The sequence below is a fragment of the Coffea arabica genome, chromosome 4c (assembly GCF_036785885.1).
Source record: "Coffea arabica cultivar ET-39 chromosome 4c, Coffea Arabica ET-39 HiFi, whole genome shotgun sequence".
Classification (NCBI taxonomy): domain Eukaryota; kingdom Viridiplantae; phylum Streptophyta; class Magnoliopsida; order Gentianales; family Rubiaceae; genus Coffea; species Coffea arabica.
This window is the reverse complement of record NC_092316.1, coordinates 20,762,064-20,770,185: the sequence shown is the minus strand read 5'-3', so window position 1 is coordinate 20,770,185 and position 8,122 is coordinate 20,762,064.

Here is an 8,122-nt window from a genome sequence, read left to right as displayed (position 1 = left end):
ATAACAAAGTCACCGAATCTCTCCTAATTGTAATTTAAATGGAATCAAATAATACATAGTTTCCAATAAAGGGATTCACCAAAGACCCAATTGCAAGCATTAATCAACCATTCAAAGCTAATTGAAACATTTTAGAAACTTTGCAAGTCAAGAGCAAGAAAAAGGCCAAAGCCAATTTATTTCAGAAAATTCAAGAAGATAGGCGAACACACGCTCATTTGGACACGAAGTTCTTAAACTCTTGCATTAAGTATCATCTTAGCAAAACATGGTAACCAATGAAGGCAAACAAGCAATGGAATTGAAACATTAATGCTACCAAAGACTCAATTGTGAACACTAGCCAAGCATTCAAGCTTAATCAAACACTTTTAGGAACTTCAAAGGTCCAAAGACAAAGAAAAGGCGGAGGAATGGTTCAAATGCAAATATCTTAGGACCTAATTGTAAAGAAATGAGAACATGCTTGGGCTTTTGTGGAACATGGAGAAGCTTGAGGGATTAAATTGATTAAGTATTCAAATTACTTGGGCCATAGTGAGTCAAGGGGGAACTTGAGGGGTGGATTTGCAATTTTTGAAAATACTTTTGCATGCCAATCATGCAAACTTCACAAATGAAACGCAGCTTCTGCAACCAAGAAAACATCACCGCAGCTTTCATTCTTACGTGCAAAACATCAACCTTAAACACAAACTTTATCAGAACTTTTCGACCAAAACATCCCAAAACTTCATCTAAGCAACAAGGCACATGATTTCAGCATCCAAGCAAACTAAAACATGGAACGGAAATTACACAAGAAAGCTAGAAAAAAAACTCGGCAACTTCTGGTTTGGTCATTCTTAGTAACCGTCTGATCATAGTTCATGTGTTTCAGAAATTCAGACATACAAAACCAACACCAGACCCTCCCTTTCCGGACAAACCAATATGAAAAATGAACATAAAGAAAATGCAGCAAATGGACTTGTAACAACCGAAACTTCAGTGTATACAGGATAATGCTTATGGCTATAACAAACCAAAAAGCTGTCGGGAAACTATGAGACCGCAAGTGTGTGAGTTCTTGTTTCATGCATTTAGAAGAGAGGGACATCCACCTAACTAAAACAATTATCAATCCCATGCTAGACTTCAATGTAAACAAACGCGAGCCAAGGAATCAAGAAAACAGGAACAATGGATATGCAAGTGAAGAACGAAGAAATGAGGAAGTCCATTAGCAAATGCAAATTGGTTGTATATCAAAGCTAACGGACAGCAAACCTTTGTTGTACACATTTTGAACATAACCCGTTTTCACCTAAAGGAAAAACCCAACATCGTCCAGACTGTTAAAAGGAAACCATGAAAGGAAACCATGAAATAATAGAAACAGAGACATAAAGCTCAAAACTTTCATCCCCACTCCCACGGGTTTCTTCATCATAAGTCGTAAGAGCAGAAACACAACAGGGAAATCATAACCAAATACGTATGGAACCTTAACAAGAAACAAAGGAACTTAACATGGAATAAACAAAGAAATCCCTCCTTAACACAATCATGGATCAATAGCTCCCTTTTCCCCCTCCGAACCCAATCAAACTCACGGCAGGACGTATCAAAAGAGAAAAACAACGGAAAAGGGCATGACTTTCCATGTAGACCCAACAAACGGCTTTCAAACCAAGTAGGAAAGGAAAAAAGAATCACCTTTAACTTTTTAAGAGGCAAATCTGGGCGTGAAATGATCGGAGAAGAGCAGTTCTTGTGTTGGAAACAACTCAACTCTGATGCTGAGGATGCCGTGGTTTCTCCAAGACTTTTCGCTGACTTCCTTCTTCCAGCTTCCACCCTCTGCCGCGAGTTTTTTCTTTTCCAAGGCTGCGCCTTTTTTCTAAAATCACTGGTCTCTTGTTTTCGTTTCCTCCCTCAGAATTTTTTTGCAGTCCTAGCCGTTATCCCTCTAAAGATCTAGCCTTTACTCCAGCCCTTAGTCATCACCCCTCCCCTCTCTGTTTTTTTTCCTATCTGTTTCATTTTCCTTCCTTTCCTTTGCTAGACAGCCGCCAACTCCTTCCAATCCCCTTTGTTTCAGCCGTGCTACCACCTCTTTAGCTGCGGTTCTTGTCACAACTCCACAGCCGTCCCTTTTTCCAGCTCTCCCCGTAATCTTTCTCTTTTCTCAGCCTGTTTTTTTCCGTCCGTTCCTAAGTCCCCAACCCAGTTCTCTCTCGGATTTTTTGTTCCTTTTTTTTTCTTTTCACTCTTTGTTTTCGACCCCCTCTTCCCTCTTGCGGCTCCCCTTTCTCTTGGCTTTTATATGAGCAAACCCCAACCCTAAAACTCCAGCAACTTTCCCTGTATTTGCAGCTAAGGAGCCGCTCGATGATCCCTTTGCAAGCTGCGGCAAAATGCAGCTTGCCTGCCGCGAGCATTTTTTTTTTTTTTTTTTAAACAACTTGATAATTACAGAAATGATAAAATAATAATATAAAATATAAATAATAATAATAACAAAATTACACAAACCAGGTAATAGTAATAATAATAATAACAAAACAAAAATAATTTTAAACAAAAAACTAAACAAAAATGGCCATTTTTAATTTTTCATTTTTCATTTTTCATCGTTTTCTTTTTTCTCAAAATAACTTAATAAAAATAACTAAAGTGCCCAAAGATTGAATTTAAAGAAATAAACATATTTTTGTGAACAAATTTTCCTTTTTTTCTTTTTTTCCATTTTTCCAAGCCAACTAAAGCCTATTTTTTTTTTGAATTTTTCTTCTTTTTCTTCTTTTTCCTCTTTTTCTTTAATTTTCTCTTTTCTCTTTTTTTATGATTTTTCATTTTCATTTTTCCTTCAAGAAAGCATTGAATAAAAACAAAATGACTAAAACATATTTTTGATGTTTTCCTTTTTTTTTTCTAAAAACTCTATGCTAATCTTAAACTTAAAAGCTAAAACTAAAAACTAAAACTAAAAGTAAATAAGAATAAATAGCAAATGAAATAGGTCAACTAAAAGGGCGAAAATGAATAAAACTAAAATATCATAACAACTAATAGTGCAAAACACACAATAACGAACTAAAATGCAAGCAATCTAAAATGAAAATCATGAAATAGATGCTACATACAAATTATTCAAAATTTGGTGTCTACAGTACGATCAGCCATGGATCCATCATCATTAATTCCCATAACTAAATTAGGTTGAGACTATTTTTCTACAACTTTTTCAATCACTGAACGCTACTAACTAGACTTCTCAAGATTAAATCCTAAGCTACAAACTTGATATTTATTCTTCATGTGAAAAGTTGACTTTTTATCTACGAGGAATTTGGCCTTAAAACTATCTTTATTGAACCCAAATAGGGGATATTTCCTTATTTCCGTGTAATATCATGATATTACATGGAAATAAGATCTAAAAGTTGACACCTTGAACCTTCTATAGCCTAAATGTTACTCTCTAGAAACCAAGGAACCAATTTATAAATAACGAAACTTTTACGATCCTCCTCATAGTGATATGTAGCAGGACACGTGTCACCAGCACTTGACACGTGTCGTGACCCCGTCCCATCCCCTACTGACTCACTATTTTTCTGAATCCTACAAATAAGCCATTCCCTCTTTATTTTCAACATCAAAATCAAAAGAACCAGGTACTTAAAGTTGTAGTAGAATGTGAGATGAAAGGGTGGGAGCGTGAAAAGGAGAAGAGAGTATAAAAAAGAAAAATGACAATGGCATGGAGTCAAGGCATTGACAAACTAAACTAAGATAAGAAAATTCAAGTAAGTGTCCACTGCATTCATGTAGTAATAATATTACATTCATATAGTCATCATAGGATAGCCTTCTTCTTACATATTAAACATGTAATTATAGATCTGCATCCATAGTAATAGTTATGTTAGCCTCATGCTAAAATCAAATAAAGCAAAATTAATGATTACTACTTTTGAGTGTTTAAAAGGTACTATGATGCCTGCTTTTGTCCCATATAAATGATAGTTTCTTATTTAAGGTGAACATACTTTCTATATTGTTACTTATCAAGCATGATATTGTTTTGTCAATCTAGGTGCGTATTTTATTGCACCAAAAATTTTATATACTTGTCTACCTTGCATTCGTCCTCGTGAATTTAGATGTATATTTGTCACTCCAAAAAGTGATTGATTGAAATAGCTTGCCAGTGCAATGAACTATTTGTTGGCTGTGTACTTTATTGCAAAAAAAGTGCTCAGGACTTGTTTGCCAAAGAATTGTATCGTGATTACTCGTGCTTGATCATGCTATGTTGTGTATTTTATCACACTGACACTAGTGTTACGCCAATAGTGTCTTGATCTGTCAAGCAAATAAAGGGTTATGTCGAACATCATTTCACACACTGATCTGCAAACCACTAGTTGGACAAAAAGTTGTCCAATTATTTGGTTGAGAATGAAAGATGTGAGAACCCTCACTTTAAAATATAATTTTTCTAAACTACATGCCTTGCCCTAAAATTTAAACCACTTATAATATGCCCTTGCATTGCATTCTACATGTATTATAACAATTCCTTTGCATTGCATTGCATTTTCTTTTACTTGAATGGAAACATTTTCTTGAGTTGGTTTTAATTATTTCACCACTTATATTTTTCACAAGTGTCTTGTATTTGTGGTTGGGACTTTATATGAGAGTTTAGAGGTGTTAAATAGATATTGGGACATTTGGAAGGGTTGAAACATCATTAGTCAAAGATTAAGAAAGAAATGGACAAGAATTGGACCAAGTGACCAAACCCTAGCCATGTATCTTATTTGACCAAAGGATTAGAGGAATTTTAATCCAACTTTACTTCATTTCCTCCACCATATTTTCAGCCACCCTGAAGCTTCCAAAGGAAGGAAGAAAACTCCATTTTTATGCTTTCTAAACCTAGTTTGATCTTGAGAGAAAAATCAAAAGTGAAGGACTTGAGTTGGTGAGTGAACTATTTCCAACCCTAGTGTGTGATTACCAAGCTTGAAACTTTTGGTTTGGTGGTTATTTTGGGTAACTCAAGCTTCTTACAAGAGAGGTAAACAATTTTTAAATCTTGGTTTTATGGTGTTATATCATGCACTTTAAGTTTTAATGGCAAACTACAAGTTATTTGGATGAGATTTGTGGTTAATCTTCTTGAACTAAACAAGTGGTAGTAGGGTTAGTTAGTTTGCCTACCATGTGTTTGAAGAAATGTTTGAACTTTGTTTATGGTGATTTTTGAAGTATTAACATATTTTAGACCTTTTTCAGTTAGATTTAACACTTGACATGTTGTTTAAATGAAAACCATGAAAGGATGAAGGTTGGTTAAATAAGTGAACTTGTGGACTATTTTCTTTCTTCTCGGCTGACCGGTTTTGGAATAAGAGGTTTCTCCTTGATTTTGTGGTTCATTTGCACCTTAATCAAGCCTAAGAAACTTGGCTAGACATTGGTTAAGCTTGGTTAAGCTTGTGTGTGAGTTTAAGTGGAAATAAAGCAAGAAAAGTAGTTGTTATGAGCTAATAGTGGATCGATTTGGCTCCTTTGGTTGGCTAGACTGTTTTAATCCTCTTAATTATGTTGTGTATTGTATTTTGAGCTCCAATGGTACTAGTTAACTTACTCCCCTGTTTATGAACCCTAGAAGATTGAATTGGGTGAATTTGAACCAAAATAAATGAAACTAGCAACAAGAATTAGTGTAACTTTGTTAAGGCATTAAAGCTGATCAGAACTGAAAAATTACGGCTTTCTTCCAGTTTTCTTATTTGATCAAGTTTTCATAACTATCCAATTTTCAACTGTTTGGTCCTGAGATACTTGAAATGCTTGAAACATGATATGTTGAACTTATTTGTGACTTGAACCTATTTAGGCGAGTGTGCTTTTATGTACACTCAATTGACCCGACTTGACTAAACACTTGATATCTCCTTCACGCATGAACAAGTAACTTGATTTGTATATTGATTTGAAATATTTAGAATGCTTGAGAATATGAATTACTGAACATTACTTGAGAGTGTGAATTACTGGACAGTACTGGAATACTAGAGAATATGATACTAGACATTACTTGCGACTTGATTCTGGCTAGGCGAGTGTGTCATTATCACACTTGGCCTCCCTTTCTTGAATGATCTTGTACTCATTTGAACTTGATTGACCTGTACTTGTGATTGTACTTGTATTTGACTTGCAAATGCTGAGCGGCCGTATGTACCACACTCCATCCGAATAGGAGGTACCTCTCATCCCCTCTCAGTACTTTTATCTCGATTAAGATGATTGGAGAGTTATCTCATCAACACTAGGGCTGAGCGGTCGCATGTACCACATTCCATCCGAGTGGGAGGTACCTCTCATCCCGTCTCAGAACCTCTATCCTGTTTTGTCGAGTGGAGTGTTATCTTCTCGACTAATTGGTATATTCGAATATTACCACCACTGTTTATTTCTAAATACGGAGTGTTAAGTGACAACTAACGTCTCCAAGTTTTACTGTGTGAGCGTTGGATAATTGCCAACGACTCCAATCTTGATTACTGAATACTTGGAGGCTATAAGCCATATCTTGAATTACTGTATATCTGGGACTATAAGTCCAACCCCGGGGCTAGTTGGTCAAATCAAACCGGCAAGGGTTTAGTCGAGGAGATCAACGAGTTTTGAGTACTTCTTGGATGTTCGGGCCCGGTAGGGAGTGATCGGTGGACGGAAACTGGTGTAAAGTGGGGATTTACGGACATTATACTTTCGTGGAGCCAATGGACCTTGATCAAACTACTGTGAAACTTGCTCCTGAGAGCAACTTATATTCTTTGACATGAATGTGTTCCTTACTGCACCCTTTTGCATGTTTTATCTGGCTATTTGCTCAATTATATACTAGATTATAATCTCATTGAAGTTGACTTGTTTCTCGATGTCTGAATATGCTATCTTGTCTCGTATTTTATCTACTTAATTAATTGGAACCTCACTGGGTTTCTAACTCATTCCATGCCATTTGTTTTCCTTACATGGATGAGAACATGAGAGGTTGAATTGATGAAGGCATTGTTTTCTTCTAAGTTTATTAGTTGTTGGTGTGAGCACTGCATAGGTTTCTAGCCGACTTGTTTGGTTTGATTTTTGGCAAGTTCGACTCTTTGGTTGTAATAATTTCATTTTCTTTTGAGGGTCTATTTGTAAATCTTCATGTTATTTGACTAAGTCCTGGCGAGAGTCGGGCAGGCTGTCTGCCTAAGCCTTGGGTACGCCCTAGGGTTTGGTGGGATTGTCACAAGTGGTATCAGAGCCATTTTGTGTGGTCTTTGCGCGAGGTGAGTTTGGGGCCAAGTGGTGTTATGGTCCCAATTAGGTGAATAAGTGGAAAGGGCTAGGTGCTTTTGTTAGGTGTAAGCTATGAATCATGATTGTTATAAGCGTAAATCCTTTTTCATGATACTTGACGAAGATAGATATATACGTCGGGTAGAAATCTCTAATATGGGTGATTTATTCTTGGAACTGGCCGGCTCGAGTTGTAAATTATTTTATTTTGGATTCTTGTATTTGAGTACCAAAGTAGAGAGCACTAGAATAAGGGTCTATATCTTGCTTGCTCTTGAGATAGGTTTTGATGGCAAAGGCCAAGGCACGGAACATTCTAACATTTGACCTAGTAATTGGACTGATCGAGGGAACGGATCCCGGAAGGTTATCATGGACTAATCTAGTAATAGTCTGACTAGGGTTTCTGTAGATGGTGGCTAGATTGTAGTGTATGTCAAGAAATTTGTACTAAAAACTTGTTTCCTTCTCCTATAACTGTGAGGACTTGATAAATGTTTATTGGATTTGGAGGCGGTATTAACTGCAACTATATAGGTATATCTACCTCTCTTGTGATATCTGATACCTGTAGCTTGGTTCTCGATGAACTACCCTTGCCTATACTTCCTTGACACCTATCCACTAATGTCAAAGTATTGATTTGGCTTGATTATTACCGTGTTGAGATCGAGAGTTTTGGAATTATGTATGAGATTTGAGAAAAAGAGTTAGCTCCTATACCTGTATGCAAAAGCTTGAGATAGAGTGCGGAACTTTTGAG